We start from the raw sequence: 17,663 nt of genomic DNA, 5'->3' as shown, positions 1-17,663 counted from the left end.
AAAGATCTTGACTCTTGGGTCTCTGGACACAGCATAAATCTTCCATCTCCCACGATACACCAGTCTTCCGCTCGGACACTGACTTCCAAGACTGTCTCCAGAGCCACGAAAACTCGTTCCTCCGAAGGCGAGCAGAGTTCTTAGCTGAGCCTTTGGCGTGCTGAAAAACGGCCATTCATGAAACCCCAAGAGCGGATCCCATTCCCCCAAAGAATCATAGGAGTGTAACTCCAGGTCAGGGTCTTCAAAAGAACCCTGAGAGAGAAAAATAGAGATGTTAAAGATGGAAATAGAGCTGCTTCCAAAGATGCAAATAAAGGAGTTGCCATTAGGAGACTTTAATCATCCTACGCTCCGCCTCCACCTTTACCCTTCCATTTTCTTGACTCCACTCACAAGAATGTTCCAGCTTCTTATCCAAAGTCATTTCTTACTAAAATTCTGATTTCATTTTTTACTAACAGAGCTAGCCTACTCTACTCTGCCTACCTGCTTGTTCTATTGGTACAATGAGTATACGAGGATGTTAAGCTCCCAGCTGTGATCTTCTTTCAGCCACAACTCTGTGATGCCTAAAGCATTTTGCCTCCCTATTACTAACTGCACTCTAAGCTCATCTGGAGACACAAGAGATTCTGCAGATGTTGGAAGTCATGAGGAACATACATAAAGGCTGGACGAACTCAGCAGGTCAGACAACATCTATTGGAGGGTAATGAACAAGCAATGTTTCAAGCCAAGACTCATCATCCCTGGCAGATAAAGACAGGGATGGTACAAAATAAATTACGTGTATAAATGAATATTTTCTCAATCAATTAAAATGAAAAATATGTAAACAAAATACGTGAAAGGTGGGAATAAGTTGGCAGCATTTCTATGCCAAATTGCTCTATGATTCTTATTTCTATGATTGTACATCCATTGATAAATGTAAATTCTATGAGAAAAGTGTTTGGAAATAATATTGGATAAAATAAACAAGGTTTAAAATGATCACCGGAGGACTGCAAGACCAAGAAGGAGAGAAGAGTTTTGTACAAGCCAAAACAAAAGGAAATAGGCGAGGAAATAAATTGGCAAGAAATGTCAGGCTTTCTACAGCAATAAAAAATAAGTGCCAAAATGGAGTTTATTATGAGAATGAAGAAGTGGCAGAGGTAACAGGCATTTTGTAGTGGACGTAATAGTTGTAACAGAAGTAAAGGAGAATTAAGGGACCAATGGGATTGAGCCATTGACAATAGTTAAAGGGAAAGTACTGGAGAAGTTAAGGGAACTGAAGCCTGAGTGCATCAGATGGTTCACAACCTCATGTTCCAAAGGAAGATTAAGGTTTAGCTTTATTTGTTACATGTATCTCAAAACATACAATCAAACATGTTGTTTGCATTAATAACCAACACAGTCCGGGGTCGTGCTGGGGAGAGCGGAAGTTTCACGATGCTTCCAGTGCTAACGTAGCATGCCCACAACTTACAATCCTCTACCTCTTTGGAGTGTGGGAGGAACTGTAGCGTTCAGAAGAAATATTTGAGGATGTGTAGCTAATGCTCATTGAACTTGAGAAATGAGAAAGATGATATTATTATGATATGCAGGTATGAGAATTTGTAAGGGATCAACAGAATAAATGTCAGGAAGCTATTCCCTCATGGTGGAGAGTCCAGAAGAATGGATCTAGTTTCAGGATTGAGCGGTGGCCATTTTGTAATAAGTCAATTGTTTATGGAAAGTGTTATGATTCTTTGGCATTCTTCCCTCTAAGGATTGTGGGTACTCAGCCATTCAATATATTCAAGGATAAAGCTGATAATTTTTGGACATTAACAGCATCAAATGTTACAGGAACAAAGCAAAATGTCAACTTGTTATCCTATTGACCAGCAGAGTAGGTGGAAAGGTCAATAAGGTTTTCCCCTGTTTCTTTTTTTTATGTGGAACTGGACACAGTATATTTTCAAATGTTTCTAATATAGTTGCATATTTAGTAGCTCGTGACCACCTTTCAAGCGTATTCAACAAGAGGTAGGAATTTTCGCATTTGAGAGTTGATTTGTTGCTTATAATTTTTGGTTAGTTGTGAAAATACGAAATAATTCAATTGCTATAAAAAGAGTTATCAACATTTGAAAGACTGAAACTATATAGCTCTGAGATTTCTTTATGCTCCCTCTCTCTCTCCCCCTGAGGGGAAAAATATACTTTTGCCAAACTTCTTAAAATTTCATGGTTTTGGAACACAGGGAATATTTTCCCAGGAGCCACTGAGATAGAAACAATGAGATGTATAAAAGGAAGACAATAACTATTTGAAGCAAAGAACAAAAACAAACCAGGGAAAGAAAATAGAGAAGTAGTTCTGAAGTATCTTCTTCTCCAGTGCTTCCCGTCAATGGCATTTGGCTCATTGACAAGTGGCTATTACCTGAAATTATCTAATTTACATGCAAATGTCATTTACTAGATTGAACAACTCAGCATGCCTCACATTTTGTTTCTATAGATGAATTCATATTGGATGTTACTCTTCACTCCTTTAATAACCACAGGGGTACAAATTCTGTAGCTTCATCAAGTAATGTAGAATTGTGATGTGCAATCATCTAACTCCAGTTGAGTGGAATGCAGGCGCTATGTTAATTTTATGCTCCTTATTAGACCATAAGATATAGGAGCAGAATTAGGCCATTGACCCATCGAGTCTGTTCTGCCATTTCATCATGGCTGAACCAATTAACCTCTTAGCCCCTTTTTCCTGCCTTCTCCCTTTATCCCTTCATGCCCTGACCAATCAAGGATCTATTAACCTCTGCCTTAAATATCCATAAAGACTGTACCTCCACAGCTTCAAGTGGCAAAGAATTCCACAGATTCACCACTCTCTGTCTGAAGGGGTTCCTCCTCATCTCTGTTCTGAAAGGATGTCACTCTGATCTGATGCTGTGTCCACTGGTCTTCGTCTCTCCCAACATCAGAAATGTCCTCTTCACATCCACTCTGTCAAGGCCTTTCACCATTCAATAGGTTTCAATGAGGTCACCCCTCATTCTTCTGAATTCTAGTGAGTAGAGGCCCAGAGCCATCAAACACTCTTCATATGACAAGCCATTCAACCCTGGAATAATTTTCGTGACCCTCCTTTGAACCCTCTCCAGTTTCAGCACATCCTTTCTAAGATAAGGGACCCAAGCACTTATTGCAACAAGCACTAACTGCACTCGATGACTAGATGTGTCAGAAGAGGCCTACATAAGGTAACCAGAACATAAAATTGTTCTGAACTGTGTTGTACTTGCAACTATTGATGTTGCCAGGATTGTAACAGGTGCGAACAAATGAATTTGATCAGACAGACAGTGAAGAATGGCGTAATGTGAGAGACAGTATACTCTAGCATTTTTAAATGCTGCACTGCATGCCTTGGTAGACGATTTGGAAAGGAAGGGAGATATCCTACATGTGGACAGGACTCTGAGATAGCCCTCTGGACAAACATTGAGAAGGCTGTGTGGAGGTCAGGGTCGGTAGTCAGCTTCAAGGATCCATGATCCAGTACAGTTAGAGGTTCAACAATCACAGACCAGTAACAAAGTTGTTTGGAAATACCTTTAAAAGTCAACTGCATGGAAGGCCTCATGTTACTAAACTCACAACACTCCCAACACTAACTCAACAACAATTCCAATTCTTCAGTGTTCATGCCAACAGATACATCCTGACACATTTGCCATTGCTGCAAGCCTCACACCAACAGCTCACAGCTTTCACATGCTATCCTTCAAACATGACAAATTTGCTTCCTTTCAGGTTTGACACTTGCTGACACATTTCCCTCTGTTGAAGGAGAAGGGCATATGTATTTGGAGGAAGGAGGAATTTAAAGAAAGGGCAGGTATGTCTACATATTCTGATCCACAAAAAGGGAAATGTCTGCAGGACATTATTGATATTAGTGCTCTGGTAATGTCTTGGCTTATGTGGCAGTTGTCTTGGTTGGACAACTGCATGAGGAGCAAGGCGGTAGGCAACAACTTTATTTTCTACAGCACTCCAACTTGGAAATACATCTGTATTCTTTTATCATCAGTCAAACAAAACTATAAATTGTGATATACTTCATCTGTGTCAGAATTCTTTCAGTCTGAGAATAAGATCATAAGACGTAGGAGCAGAATCAGGCCATTTGGCCCATCGAGTCTGCTCTGGCATTCAATCATGGCTGATCCTTTTTTGCTCTCCTCATCAAACCCATTTCCTGGTCTTCTCCCTGTAACCTTTAATTCTGTGTCCAATCAAGAAACCTATCAATTTCTGCCTTAAATACACCCAGTGACCTGGCCTCCACAGATGCACGTGGCAACAAATTCACCACCCTCTGGTACTGAGTTCTGAGGAATGAAATAAGTAAATTCATCATCACCTTCTCGAGGTCTAATATGGTTGATCAATAACCACAACTTTTGCTATTGATACCACAATTATGTGTGTTGATAATTAGTTTACTTTTGATCCATCTTAAAATCTTTAAAAAAAAACATCCTTAACAATACTTAACAATGTACCTTGGGGTTGCAAGTCCAAAGCTCCCTGAAAGTGGCCATTCAAGTCGACAGAGTGATAAAGAAAATGCATAGTATGTCTGTCCTCATTGGTCAGAGCATGAGAATAAGGGTAAGGTAGTCATACTTCAGCTACTGTATATTAAACTTTGTTTTGCATACACTTGGAGTATTGTGTACAATTCATGTCACCCATTAGAGGAAGAATGTGGAGGCTTTGGCAAGGGTGCAGAAAAGGTGTTTACCAGGATGTTGCCTGGATTAAACGGTATGAGCTATAAGGAGGGTTGGACAAACTTGGGTTGTTTTCTCTGGAGTCGAAAGCTGAGGGGAGACTTTTATACAAGTTTACAAAAGAATGATAGGATAGATGGTCAGAATTATGTTCCATGGTAGAAATTTCAAGTAAGGAGGATCTGCATTTAAGCTCAGAGGGGGCAGATTTAAAGGCAATAAGTGCAGGAAGCCTTTTACACAGAGAGAGGTTGGTTCCTGAAATGTGCTACCAAAGTTAGTGGTGGAAGTAGATTCAATGTAGCATTTAAGAAGCTGTTAGATAGTCACATTAATATTCAGGTCAAAGAGATTCAGTTTAATTGGGCATTATGTTCAGTGCATTATTGTAGGCCAAAAGGCCTCCACTTCAGAATCAGAATCAGGTTTATTATCACTGGCATGTGTTGTGAAATTTGTTAGCAGCAGCAGTACAACACAGTACATGATAATATAGAAAGAAAATAAATAAGTAAATCAAGACAGTAAGTATAGATATATATGTATGTTGAATAGATTAAAATAGTGTTAAAAAAAGAAATAACATATATTTAAAAAAAAAATAAGAAGTGAGATAGTGTTCATGGATTCAATGTCCATTTAGGAATCATATAGCAGAGGGGAAGAAGCTGTTCCTGAATCGCTGCATGTGTGCCTTCAGGCTTTTGTACCTCCTTCCTGATGGTAACAGTGAGAAGAGGGCATGTCCTTGGTGATGGGAGTCCTTAATAATGAATGTTGCCTTTCTGAGGCACTGCTTCTTGGAGATGTCTTGGAGACTACAGAGGCTAATACTCATGAAAGAGCAGACTAATTTTATAACTTTCTGTAGCTTCTTTCAGTCCCATGCAGTAGCCCCCTCAAACCAGACAGTGATGCAGCCTGTTAGAATGCTTTCACAGTACATCAATAGAGGTATTTAAGTCTTTTGGGTGACAAACTGAATCTCTCCAAACTCCGATGAAATGTAGCTGCTCTTTTGCCTTCTTCATAGTTGCATTGATATGTTGGGACCAGGTTAGATCCTCAGAGATATTGAGATCCAGGAACTTGAAATTGCTCACCCTTTCCTCTTCTGATCTCTCTATGAGCCTTGAGGTCTGTTCCCTCATCTTACCCTTTCTGAGGCCCACAATCAGCTCTTTTGTCTTACTGACATTGAGTGCAAGGTTGTTACTACAACACTACTCAACTAGCTGGTATATCTCACTCCTGTATACCCTCTTGTCACCATCTGAGATTCTACCAACAATGATTGTATTACCAATACATTTATAGATGGTATTTGAGTTATACTGAGCCACACAGACATGTATATACAGGGAGTAGAGCAGAGTGCTAAGCACACACCCCTGAGTTGCATGAGTGTTGATCATCAGCAAGGAGCAGATTTTACTGGAAACCCACACAGATTGTGGTCTTCTGGTCAGGAAGTTGAGGGTCCAATTCTAGAGGGAGGTTCAGAGGCCTTATTTCCAGATCAGGCTGTGGGAATGGTAGTGTTAAATGCTGAGCTGTAGTTAACAAATAACGCTTGCGATAAGTGTTTGTATTGTCAAGGTGACACCACCATGTGCTTGCTCTTCTCTTGTGCTGTACTGTTCTATGTTCTCTACTAATACATTGCATACTGAAGTGAATTTGTGAGAAGCTTAAGAGTGTGTGTGTGTGTAAGTCAGTGATTTTAGCTAAATTTGAAATGCCTGGTAAATACTTTCAATATTAGGCATAATATCTTAATTCTGTGCCACATTATTTCCAAATAATTAAGTTCTTCAATGACTGTAATTGTGCAAATTGTGAACTAGCACAGATGATAAATGACTGCTAATGAATTAGGTTTAAAAGTTAACATTAAAAGTTGCTGTTGCATACAATTCATTAGTGTGTTCTAACAATCAATGAACGCAAGCATACATTGTATTGAGAAGTTTCTTCTTTTACAGATAGTTAACAGAAGGAAGTGAAAGAAGAGAAACCCAGGCAATCAATCATTACTAGTTAAGGATGCAAAGATATTTAAAGACTTGAAACAGCAATTTTGAACTAATAAATTGAGCTAGAGGGCAAAAATTTGGAGAAGTGCATTTTTACCCGAAGTTATACTGATCAAAGTAAATGCATCTCAGCATTACCCTTGTCCTCTGTGTTCAAATGTGTGTAATGATGCAGCTTAATAAAACATATCTACCATTATCTTACTAGGCACCGTGGTAGTGTAGTGGTCAGCGTGTTGCTATTACAGTTCGGGCATTCTGGAGTTCAGAGTTCGGAGTTCAATTCTGGTGTTGTTCTGTAAGGAGTCTCTGTACATCCTCCATGTGGAACGTGTGGGTTTTCTCCAGGTCCTCCAGTTTGCAAAGACCCACAGTCCAAAGACTTACTAATTGGTCATTGTAACACACACAATTTCCAGCATTTTGTGTGTGTTGCTCAGATTTCCAGCATCTGCAGATTTTCCCTTGTTTTTGGTCATTGTAGATTATCTCGTGATTAGGTTTGAGTAAATTGGATTTGTCGGGGTTGCTGGGACTATGTAGTATGAAAGGCTGGGTGGGACAACTCTGCACTGTGTCACTAAACAAATAAATAAACTACTTCTCTGTTGTGAAGAGCTTGGACAAGCAAGCAGGAGAACTACATTAATATCAAGAATATTATTACTGTACTACTGTTAGTTTAACATTGGCAGTAAAATCATGCCTCAATATCCAAGATGATTGTGTTGCTCATGTGCTATATATCTGAGAAAACATCTATCGTACAGTTACATTCACAACATCCTGGAGGAACTCAACAGGTCTGGCTGAATCTATGGAGCGGATTTATTAGCAACAAACTAATTAAAATGTATACTAATTAAATAATTAGTCTCTAAGGCTGTAAAGCAGAATGCATCACTTGTATTTTAAAGCTTATATACAGAATTAATTTAGGAGAGGGATTTATGAGAAATCTAATGAACTACAAGAAACATCAAACTTATAAATCATATCAACAAAGTTGTCAAACTTTTCGTTGCTCTTAGTCATGAGGAATTGATGCAGTCTTAGTAAAATATATTTGGCCTTTTACAGATGCTATGGAGAGGGGGATATTAATCTGCATCAAGTGGAGAGGCCTGGAAATTCTTCCATGCAGCACCAGATAAACAAACATTAATGTGGCATGAAGAAATTTTATGCAAGAAATTTCTGAGATAATTGACATCAGACGTATTATTAATTGACCTTTATATTGTGATATTTTCTTCCACCTTAACAGTTTTGCTTGTACCTAGCTTGCAAACTTACCATCAGTTGGAGCACAATGGTAAGAAGTCATCTTCAATGAGATTTTCACACATTGGAAGTGTGACTTTTGAACGGAATTGACTTTATTACTTACATCCTTCACATACACAAGTAAAAATCTTTATGTTACATCTCCGTCTAAATGTGCAAAGTATAATTTATAGTAATTTGTAATAAATAGTATGTACAACAGTCAATATAGCATGGAAATACAATTGTATCAGCATGAGTTAATCAGTCTGATGGCCTAGTGGAAGAAGCTGTCCCAGAGCCTGTTGGTCCTGGCTCTTATGCTGCGGTACCATTTCCTGGACGGTAGCAGCTGGAACAGTTTGTGGTTGGGGTCACTTGGGTTCCAGTGATCCTTCAGGCCCTTTTTACGTACCTGTCACTGTAATTGTCCTGAACAGTGGGAAGTCCACATCTACAGATGCGCTGGTCTGTCCGCACCACTCTCTGCAGAGTCATGCGATTGAGGAAAGTACAGTTCTCTCACCAGGCAGTGATGCAGCCAGTCAGGATGCTTTCAATTGTGCCCCTGTAGATAGTTCTCAGGATTTGGGGACCCTTGCCAAACTTCTTCAGCCATCTGAGGTGAAAGAGGCGCTGTTGTACATTTTTAACCACACAGCCGGTATGTACAGACCATGTGAGATCCTCGGTGATGTGTATGTCGAGGAACTTAAAGCTGTTAACCCTCTCAACCCCAGATCCATTGATGTCAATAGGGGTTAGCCTGTCTCCATTCCTCCTGTAGTCCACAATCAGCTCTCTTGTTTTTGTGACATTGAGGGAGAGGTTGTTTTCTTGACACCACTGTGTCAAGGTGATGATTTCTTCTCTGTAGGCTGCCTCGTTATTATTTGAGATCAGGCCAATCAATGTAGTATCATCAGCAAACCTAGTTAGCAGATTGGAGCTATGGGTGGCGGCACAGACATGGGTATACAAAGAGTAAAGGAGGGGCTTAGGACACAGCCCTGAGGGGCACCTATGTTGAGGGTCAGAGGGACAGAGGTGAGGGAGCCCACTCTTACCACCTGCAGGCGATCTGACAGGAAGTCCAGGATCCAGCTACACAAGCAGAAGAACCAACCATTGCTATGCTGAAGATTCTGAAATACAGTGTCTGTTTAACTATGTGAAAACTGTATGAGACACTTCTTCTCTAACTAAACATCAAATAAACTAACACAAAATGGGATGTTGTTCGATGCACCAGCAAGGAATTCCCCCTCAAGGTTTTAGTGGCTAAAAATTCCTGAAGAAATTCCATGTTCATCAGAGGAGAAATAAGTGAAACACCAGAAACATCTGTCAAAAGAGATGACACTGAACACTCTAACCATCTTCACAGGGAGCCATTATTTCATTTGTGGTTTTTGCAGACAAATAAACTCTCTCCGGCTACCCTTCCACAAGTCGACCTCACTTATACTTGAGGTCAAGTTCACATAGTGCCGACACTCTGCTCTCTTTCTAAATGTTAGCACTTTCTTTTGCCTCTGGATCTACCCCACCTGTTTCGGCTGAAATACGTTGCTTATGTTGCGTCCTGCTGAGCTATAGAAATCAAAGAACCTGAGCAATGCTCAGGGAGCTTTGAGTTTTTGGTTAATATGTCTTCAACTTTCAAAACTGCCAGAGGCAGTTAACGGCATTGCTCAGTTTCCTAAACCACAGGCATTCAGAGGGTGTATACCCTCACTGAGAGGGACTCTGTCAAATTTGTGGCAGAATTGCTCTTGCACGCACAGGTTTCCAACAGCCTGTGTTGATTCTGTCCCCCCTCAATCACGTATCGATTATTGGATCATACCATTTGTTTCTTCACTTGAGTAGATGAAAGAGTGCTGTGTCTGTTCATAGTCTGCTTTCCGAGTCTGGAGGTGTGAAGATGCATACAATTAGCATGGAAAATGTGATGGCTACGTCAGTTGTTCCTGAAGCAGAGGGAGTCCAATGGTGTTGTTTTGCAAAGGCATGAACTAATTTTTCAATCTTTTTAGAGCTTTGCAAAATGGCATGGAGCAAGTTGCTCATGTGTTCTTAAAACCTAGAATGACACATATGAATTTCAGAGCCATAATCTTAAAAGATTATTTGGAATCATTTTGGAAGTACACCGTGGTAGGAAGACCTGATTAAGAGCATTATGTTACATTTTAAATCTCATGAAAAAATACAAGTTGAAACACTATATAACCACAGATTTATATAAATTATATTAATATAATCAAAAGTTCACAGATGATATTGTAAAATAGTATATATTATTGAGATAATTATTCATAAGTGATATAAACCAGATTTTTACCTAAATTTCTAAAAAAAATCTTTCCTCAGTTTTAAGGATATAATCCTAATTTTGTTCGGATCTTTAAAGGAATGCACGAAGTATTATTTTCCTAATCTACGTGTAACGCTCAGGGCTATTGGCTCGTGTTTGTCTAGGGGAAACCCTGTCTGCCCGCCAAATCGTGTCTCACGTTTGCGTAGTTGCTGTGTAATGCCACCTGGTACAAACTCACACATCAAATATCAGATAGCACACTATGTACGATTTACAGATTACACTTTATAAATCTTACTAGAACTATGTAATTAATAGAGATACAATATAAAAGGAAAGTAAAAGGCACCAAGCTTATCTAAGTTCAACCACTTCGTGCACAACCGTTGCAGCTCAATTAACGGGGTCTTCGTTCCACCATTCGATCCCCGCCGACCTCCTCAACCCGCTGCCTGGGACCAACCACAGTGGTCGACCAGAGTGCGTCCAGCACGTCCTTCCTCTTCGGTTCTCCTCCCGAAAAGAAACCCGCGCACTCACCCAGATTTCCACACATACAGATAGAACAACATAGCTTCCATTGGTTAGTTTCTCCGTTATCTATAACTATAACCCAAACATTTCAGCTACAGAGAACATCACCTCATAGTTAATATTGCAAAGAAGCCATTTCATTATTACACTTCAGAGAAGCCATTTTATGATTAGCAGTCACCAGTTAACATTACAGTTAATATTACTACATATGTGTACTGCATTGGAACTGCAATGCAAAAATGGCTACACCGTCAGTGCAGACATAAATTTTGTAACCCTGAAAAATGAGGATAATCATAGGGAAATCAACTCCTGAAGAGTAATCATGCTGTGGCAGTCAAGAGATAGTCACTTCAACTTTATACAATGATATCAGGGAAGCAGTGGTGACTTCTAATTAGAACTGCAGTCAAGCAGACATTCAAGCCCCATTAAAACAAATCAGATGAGGCTCTTTTGAACATGAAGAGATTTATATTTTACCTTTTGAAGGACACATTAGAACAATGCCCCAATTTAATGTTACTTACATTTAAGTGAAACTCTTTACTGAGAATGCTAAAAATCTGGGATTCGGTTGATGGAAGACTGAACATTGTGAGCAAATCGTGGTTTTGAAAATGTAATTTACAATATTGCTCATTCCTGAATGTTTCAGTAGTTGTGCTCCCGAAGATGTCGATTCATGACTGTGCACTAAAGGGCATTGTTAAAGGTATATTGGCATTGGTTTATTGCTGTCACTTGTACCAACATACAATGAGAAGCTTTGTTTTGTTTATTAAGATTGAATCATTACACAGTGCATTAAGCTATAAAAGATAAAACAGTAACAATGCAAAATAAAGTGTAAAGACTACTGAAAAAGTGCACTGCAGATAAATGATAAAGTGCAAGGATCATAACGAGGTAGATTGTGAGACCAAGAATCCATCCTGTATCTCTTTCATTGATCAAATTTCCAACTCTTTGCCACCCCTCCCCTTCCCAGTTTTTCCTCCCCTCCCCCCATTTTCTTACTCTGACTGCTCATCTTTTTTCCCAGTCCTGATGAACAGTCTCAGCCTGAAATGTCGACTATACTCTTCTCCATAGATGCTGCGTATCCTGCTGAGTTCCTCCAGCATTTTGTGTTTGCTTATTGCACAAGAGGTCCAGTCAAGTATCTGATAGCAGTGGGATAGAAGCTTTTCTTAAGCCTAGTGGAACACATTTTCAGAGTTTGTATCTTCTGGCCAATGGGAGAGGAAAGGAGAGAGAATGGCTGAGGTTGGTGTTTTTTTAATTATTAGACTGGCTGCTTTACTGAAGCAGTAAGAAGTATTGACAGAATCCATGGAGCGGAGGCTTGTTCCTGTGTTAAACCGGGCTGTGTCCAGACTCTGCAGTTTCATGCAGTTGCCATGCCAAGCCATTATGTATCCAGATAGGCTGCTTTCTATAGTGCATTGATAACAATTGGACGACAGGAAGATGCCAAATTTCTGCAGCCTCCTGAGAAAGTAGAAGTATTGACGAGCTTAATTGGCTGTGACATCCACATGGTTGGACCTGGACAGGGTATTAATGATGGTCACACCAAGGAACTTGAGACTCTCAGTGCTCTCAAATCCGAACACCATTTGTGCAGATAATTGAATGTGCACTTCTCCCTTTGTGAAGTCGATGACCAGCCCTTTTGTTTTGTTGACATCGAGGGAAAGGTTTTTGTCAGGACATCATGTCACTGGGCTCTCTATCTCCTTCCAATACTCTGACACATTACCATTCGAGATGCAGCCCGATACAATGGTATTATCTGCAAACTTGTAGATGGAGTTAGAGCAGAATCGAGTAAAGGGTTAAGGATACAACATTGTGGAGCAGAGTGTACAGATTAATTGTGGCAGAGGTTTCATGCTCATCCTTATTGAACGCAATCTGTTGGTCAGAAAGTCAAAGATCCAGTTGCAGAGCGAGGCACTAACTCCCAGAGTCTGAAGTATGAAGTTGAGCTTGCTTGGAATAATACTGTTCAAAGCGAAACTGTAGTCAATTTACAATAGTCTGACATGGGTGTCTTTACTGTACAGATGTTCCAGAGGTGATTGTAGAACATGACACGTACCGTAGACCTGTCTCAGTGGAAGGCATACTGTAGTGGGTCAAAGTTGTCTGGAAAACTAGATTGACCATTTTTTTTTCATTCACACCAAGAATTTCCTTCAACAAGTCAGGAAATATGAAATTCATGTAATACAGCATACGTTTTTTTATTCATTAAGTGAAGGAATAAAGATAACTATGAACCTGCATGTTGTGAAAGGATGGCTAAATAAAACTGATTTAGATTTCATGCAAAAATAATATAAATCTATTATACTATACCATGTATCTTGCAACCGCTGAGTAGCATAAAATCAAACAAAGAAAATTAAATTAAAACCGAGTCAGAATGGGGACGAAATAGAGACCAGTTGAGATACACTGTCATGTCAAGATAATTTATCAAAGTAGTTGGTGACATTTATTACTGTGAAGAAATTATTGTAACAACTCATCAAAAAAATTTCCTTCTTTGGTTTCAGTGCAGCAGGGCACAGAAAAATACACTTTTAAGTATTGAATTTTCCAGGACCTTTGTCAGTGAGGAACTGACAGACATTATCTTGAAAAGTGTGTCAAGCTGCTTATCTGAGGGATTCTAAGGAGAAAGCTTCTGTACTGAACACATTGTCTCTTCTGTTATTTTCATAAATGAGGCTGACATGCGTCTTCCTCAATTTATTAGCATAATATCGACACAATAGTAGATTTAATGTACCTCCAAAGACCCGTAAATTATTTATCATGTTCAGAGCAATGACTGTCCAAGTATTATAAATCATTGCAAAAGCTGGTCAATAGACTCATCACAGACTTCCTAGAGAAAATTACAAGGTGTTCAATTGCATGCTAAGGTGAAAGAGGTGTTAGCTGCAAGAATCTTAATAGCACAATATCTGATACAATGTCGAAGAAATAATGAGGTGCATTCATTATAATTCCAAGCAGCGATATACCTAACAAGTATGGAGGAAATTCTATTAGCTTTTTAAGTATTATGGTCTTACAAAATGAAATAAATTTCCAGCTTTCTCTTCTATCTGTCTTTCTGCTTCAAGCTGCATTGCGATGATATTACTGCCATTCCTGAGCAGTGAGCAGGCTTTTTATTCATCCATTGTTCTGTTTTAAAATCAGCAGACTATTAATTTTGAATATAACTGATTCTTGCTTATGGGAAGTATGTACCAGTTTTGTCTTGATTAATTATTTTGCTCTGATTGGAATACCTACTAATCCCTTCCATTTGAAACATGAATCCCTTCCAGATTTTATGAATCATCATTTCTTTGTAGAAAATTAGATGTTGGACTGCAATAAAATAAATTGTCAGCACACTGCTGTTATACAACAGGACAATAATAGCTCCTCAGTCCCTTGACCATTCTGGATTCTGGCAGTGTAGACTTTTCACTCTGCCATTTTGAAGTGTAAAATCAACATTAATAGAAAAAAGAAGATATTTTTTCAAAATGTTTTGCCTTAAAATAATGCTGTAAAATGAGTGTAACTTAACAACAAAGTTTTCAATCTGTTTTCTGTACCTGATATATGGACAAAGTCCTCAATACCACCATGAATGTTCCTTCTCCATCGTATTTTGAATTTATTTGATTTTTATTTAATTTGTTATTTTTTATTTTATTTCGTATTTATTAAGTCCCTTAACCTTCCTGCAAGAGCAATATTAACACGCACCAGAGGAAGGTTCTTGTGAAAGAACCTTAAGAATACTATAATCTAGTATGGCCACTTCCTGAATTGTAACTTACTTTATGCTACAGAGCAAGGATTATCTTCTCTTTCAGCTATATGACAAAACCATGCTCCCTTAAATGAAACTACAAAGTAAACCAGCATTCTTCACTACCTTTTACATCTCTCCCTTCTCTTTGACAGTGTCTAGTGTTAGATAACTACATGTGGCTTCCATTCTGGTTTTGTGGGTTCTGTAGTTGCTGTTGGGGCCAATGAAATGACTACAGTCACATCCAGAGATGGGCCAGGAGGTGGCTAGCAGAGTTGGTGGTGCACTGCTTCCATGGTTTTTGGAGGATCTCTGTATTTCTCTGATGCATGGCCTTGAGGCCATCCTGAATACTCCTCTTTGAGCTCAAGGAGACAAAGGATCTCAGGGAGAATGTGGCATTTCTTTAAGGAAGCTTTCATTATTTTTGTCTCTCTGTCCACTTGACAATCTGCCCACAACAGAGCTTGGATCAGAGTGTCAAGTTTCAAGTGTTGGGCTTCTAAGTCATATGCTCCACCCATTATTTCTGTCATAGAATAATCAGGGTATCGCTATCGGGAATGCTCGGCTGGGGAGATGAAGTTGATATTTGTTTACTTACCCTTCCAATCCATTTGTGATACTTTATGAGTGGTCGAGAACTAATATATGGACCAAAGCATCATGGGAAATGTGGTTCATTTGGAATGCTGAGGGGAAAAGGAAGACTGGCCTCTTTTGTCAAAGTGTGATACAGCTCTGGGCTTGGTCATTTGGCCAACGTGTTCATGCCGAACAAGATGCCGATTTAATCTAGTCCTATTTTCCTGTGTTTGGCCTATATCCATGTACCTATCCAAGTGCCTTTTAAATGTGCATTAAGAATGATGTCAGAAGCTGTGAGGTGATTGGTGAAAGTGATGAAAGGCTGAGGAAGGAATCTGATCAAAGAGGAAGGTGGAAAATGGAATAAAGGGAAGGAGGTGGGGCTGAGAAACCAGTGGGAGATGTGTGGGTGATGGGCAAATGGAGAATGTGGGGGAGAAAAAAGAGATGCAGTGATGTGAGGGTAGTTGGATCGTGAGGAGAGATAAAAGAACAAAGAGGGAAAGGGATAGAGTAAAAAGAGGTTATGGAAATCTTAGAATTTGATGTTCCAAATTCTGATGAGACAGTGCAGGCATCAAAAGAGAATTTAAAGATATTGCTGGAAGCAAGGAACATAGTATTAAAGTAATTCAAGCCCAGTGAAAAAAGGTTGGTTAGAGAACAAAAAAAAAACAGAGTAATGGTAAAATAATCCTTTTCAGCTTGGTGCCACATCCTAAGTGGTGTGCCCCAGGGATCTGTTGAGGTCAATTTTGTTTTCCATTTATAGAAATGATCTGAACACAGGCACAAAGAATAATATCATTGTTTCTGCCTCTAACTAAGGAATTTGGAACTTCAGAAGTGGAATACACAGAAAATTGTAGGGGAACATGTCTAAGATTCATAGAATAGATAAATAGATAAATGCATTTCAATGCAAGAGGTATAATATGTATTTGGAGAAATAAAGTTAATAATTATGTTAATAGTAGAGCATTGATATAGTAGTGCAAATATATAGGGAGTGAAGATAGACAATGCTGGCTGCATACAGTCAGTAGTTCATTTACTGTGAAGAAATGGAAAAAAATGAGCATGATGTAAAGCAGACTGCCTATCTGCAAAAGAAGTCTATCTTGTGCTAAGTTAGATTAGTTCCTATTCTGTAGCATTTTAAAGATCAATGATGGTAAGTCCCTAAACTAGCATTGTAAGTGGTGGGGGCAGTGCAAGGTACCAACGTAACAGTTTTGTCCTTGGCTCTGAGCACTGATCCGGTGTACTGTGTACAAAATAATGCTTTGCATGTGAGAAACAGCACCGAAGCCTTTCTTCTGTCAAATCTGTAGGGACAGAGATAACAGATTCCTGATCGTGAGGGGGCTGAAGGAGAGGATGTGATCCATTTTCGGAATCCATGTTATCTTTTGAGCATCAGAAGTTGGATTTGGGCTATTGGTTATCAGATTTTCAATCTGCTGCTGTGAGGTGCCTGAAGAACTGTTAGCTCACAGTCCAGTGGCTCGAACTAGGCTGACTGGAAGGTGATTGAAGAATCTGAATAGCATTGTTATCTGGAAGGCTGGTTTTGGGAATGTTGAAGTGGTATTAGGTGTGACTGAGCAAAAAAAAAGTGAAATAAATCTACCCAAATGAAGATTAAAGTTTTGTACTCCTTTGCAGTTTTCTGCTCATATTGAAGCAGACTTTCTGCAGCAGAATTCCATGTACAGTTCTGATGATGGTATGAATCCTAGGCAGAGCTTATCTTCACAAGTTTTCCCCAAAACTTAGTATTGGTTTTTATCAGCTATTAACCAGCACTTTCATCATCTAATATTATATAATTCATATTCAATTTATTTCAGTCAAATAGGTCATTAATTCTCTCTACTGATTATTTTTGCATATATTAATATGACATGAGGAACATTCAACCGCTTTAAATTCAAAAAACTGTTGAAATATTGCAGTTCTGCACTTTTTGTGTATAGCTAAATTCAGAGTGTAATTTTACACCCAGTCAAAAAAAGGTTTAATATTTTAATATTTCATGCTTTCAATGTATCGCTGACTGGAATGAACCAGTGCGTCTTTTATTGAATGTAATTCAAAAAGAAAAGTTTTAACATGTTAAGCATAGAATATTATAGCACAGGAACAGGCCATTGGGCCCACAATGTTGTGCCTAACCAGCTGAAAAGCAAATCAAATACACCTAAACACTCCTTCCTACACTATGTCCATGTCCTTCCATCTTCTTTATATGATGATGTAGTTGTTCTATTTTCATTAAGATC

At 39.0% G+C, this 17,663-nt stretch overlaps 1 protein-coding gene across 22 annotated transcripts in view; it reads left to right on the top strand.

The window, feature by feature from the left end:
- nrxn1a (neurexin 1a) overlaps positions 1-17,663 on the top strand; it is a 1,799,241-nt gene that overhangs the window by 1,464,223 nt on the left and 317,355 nt on the right. The window lies entirely within an intron of this gene.

The sequence above is a fragment of the Mobula hypostoma genome, chromosome 8 (genome assembly GCF_963921235.1).
Source record: "Mobula hypostoma chromosome 8, sMobHyp1.1, whole genome shotgun sequence".
Classification (NCBI taxonomy): domain Eukaryota; kingdom Metazoa; phylum Chordata; class Chondrichthyes; order Myliobatiformes; family Myliobatidae; genus Mobula; species Mobula hypostoma.
The sequence above is the reverse complement of the archived record's forward strand: the minus strand, read 5'-3'. Positions and strand labels throughout refer to the sequence as shown.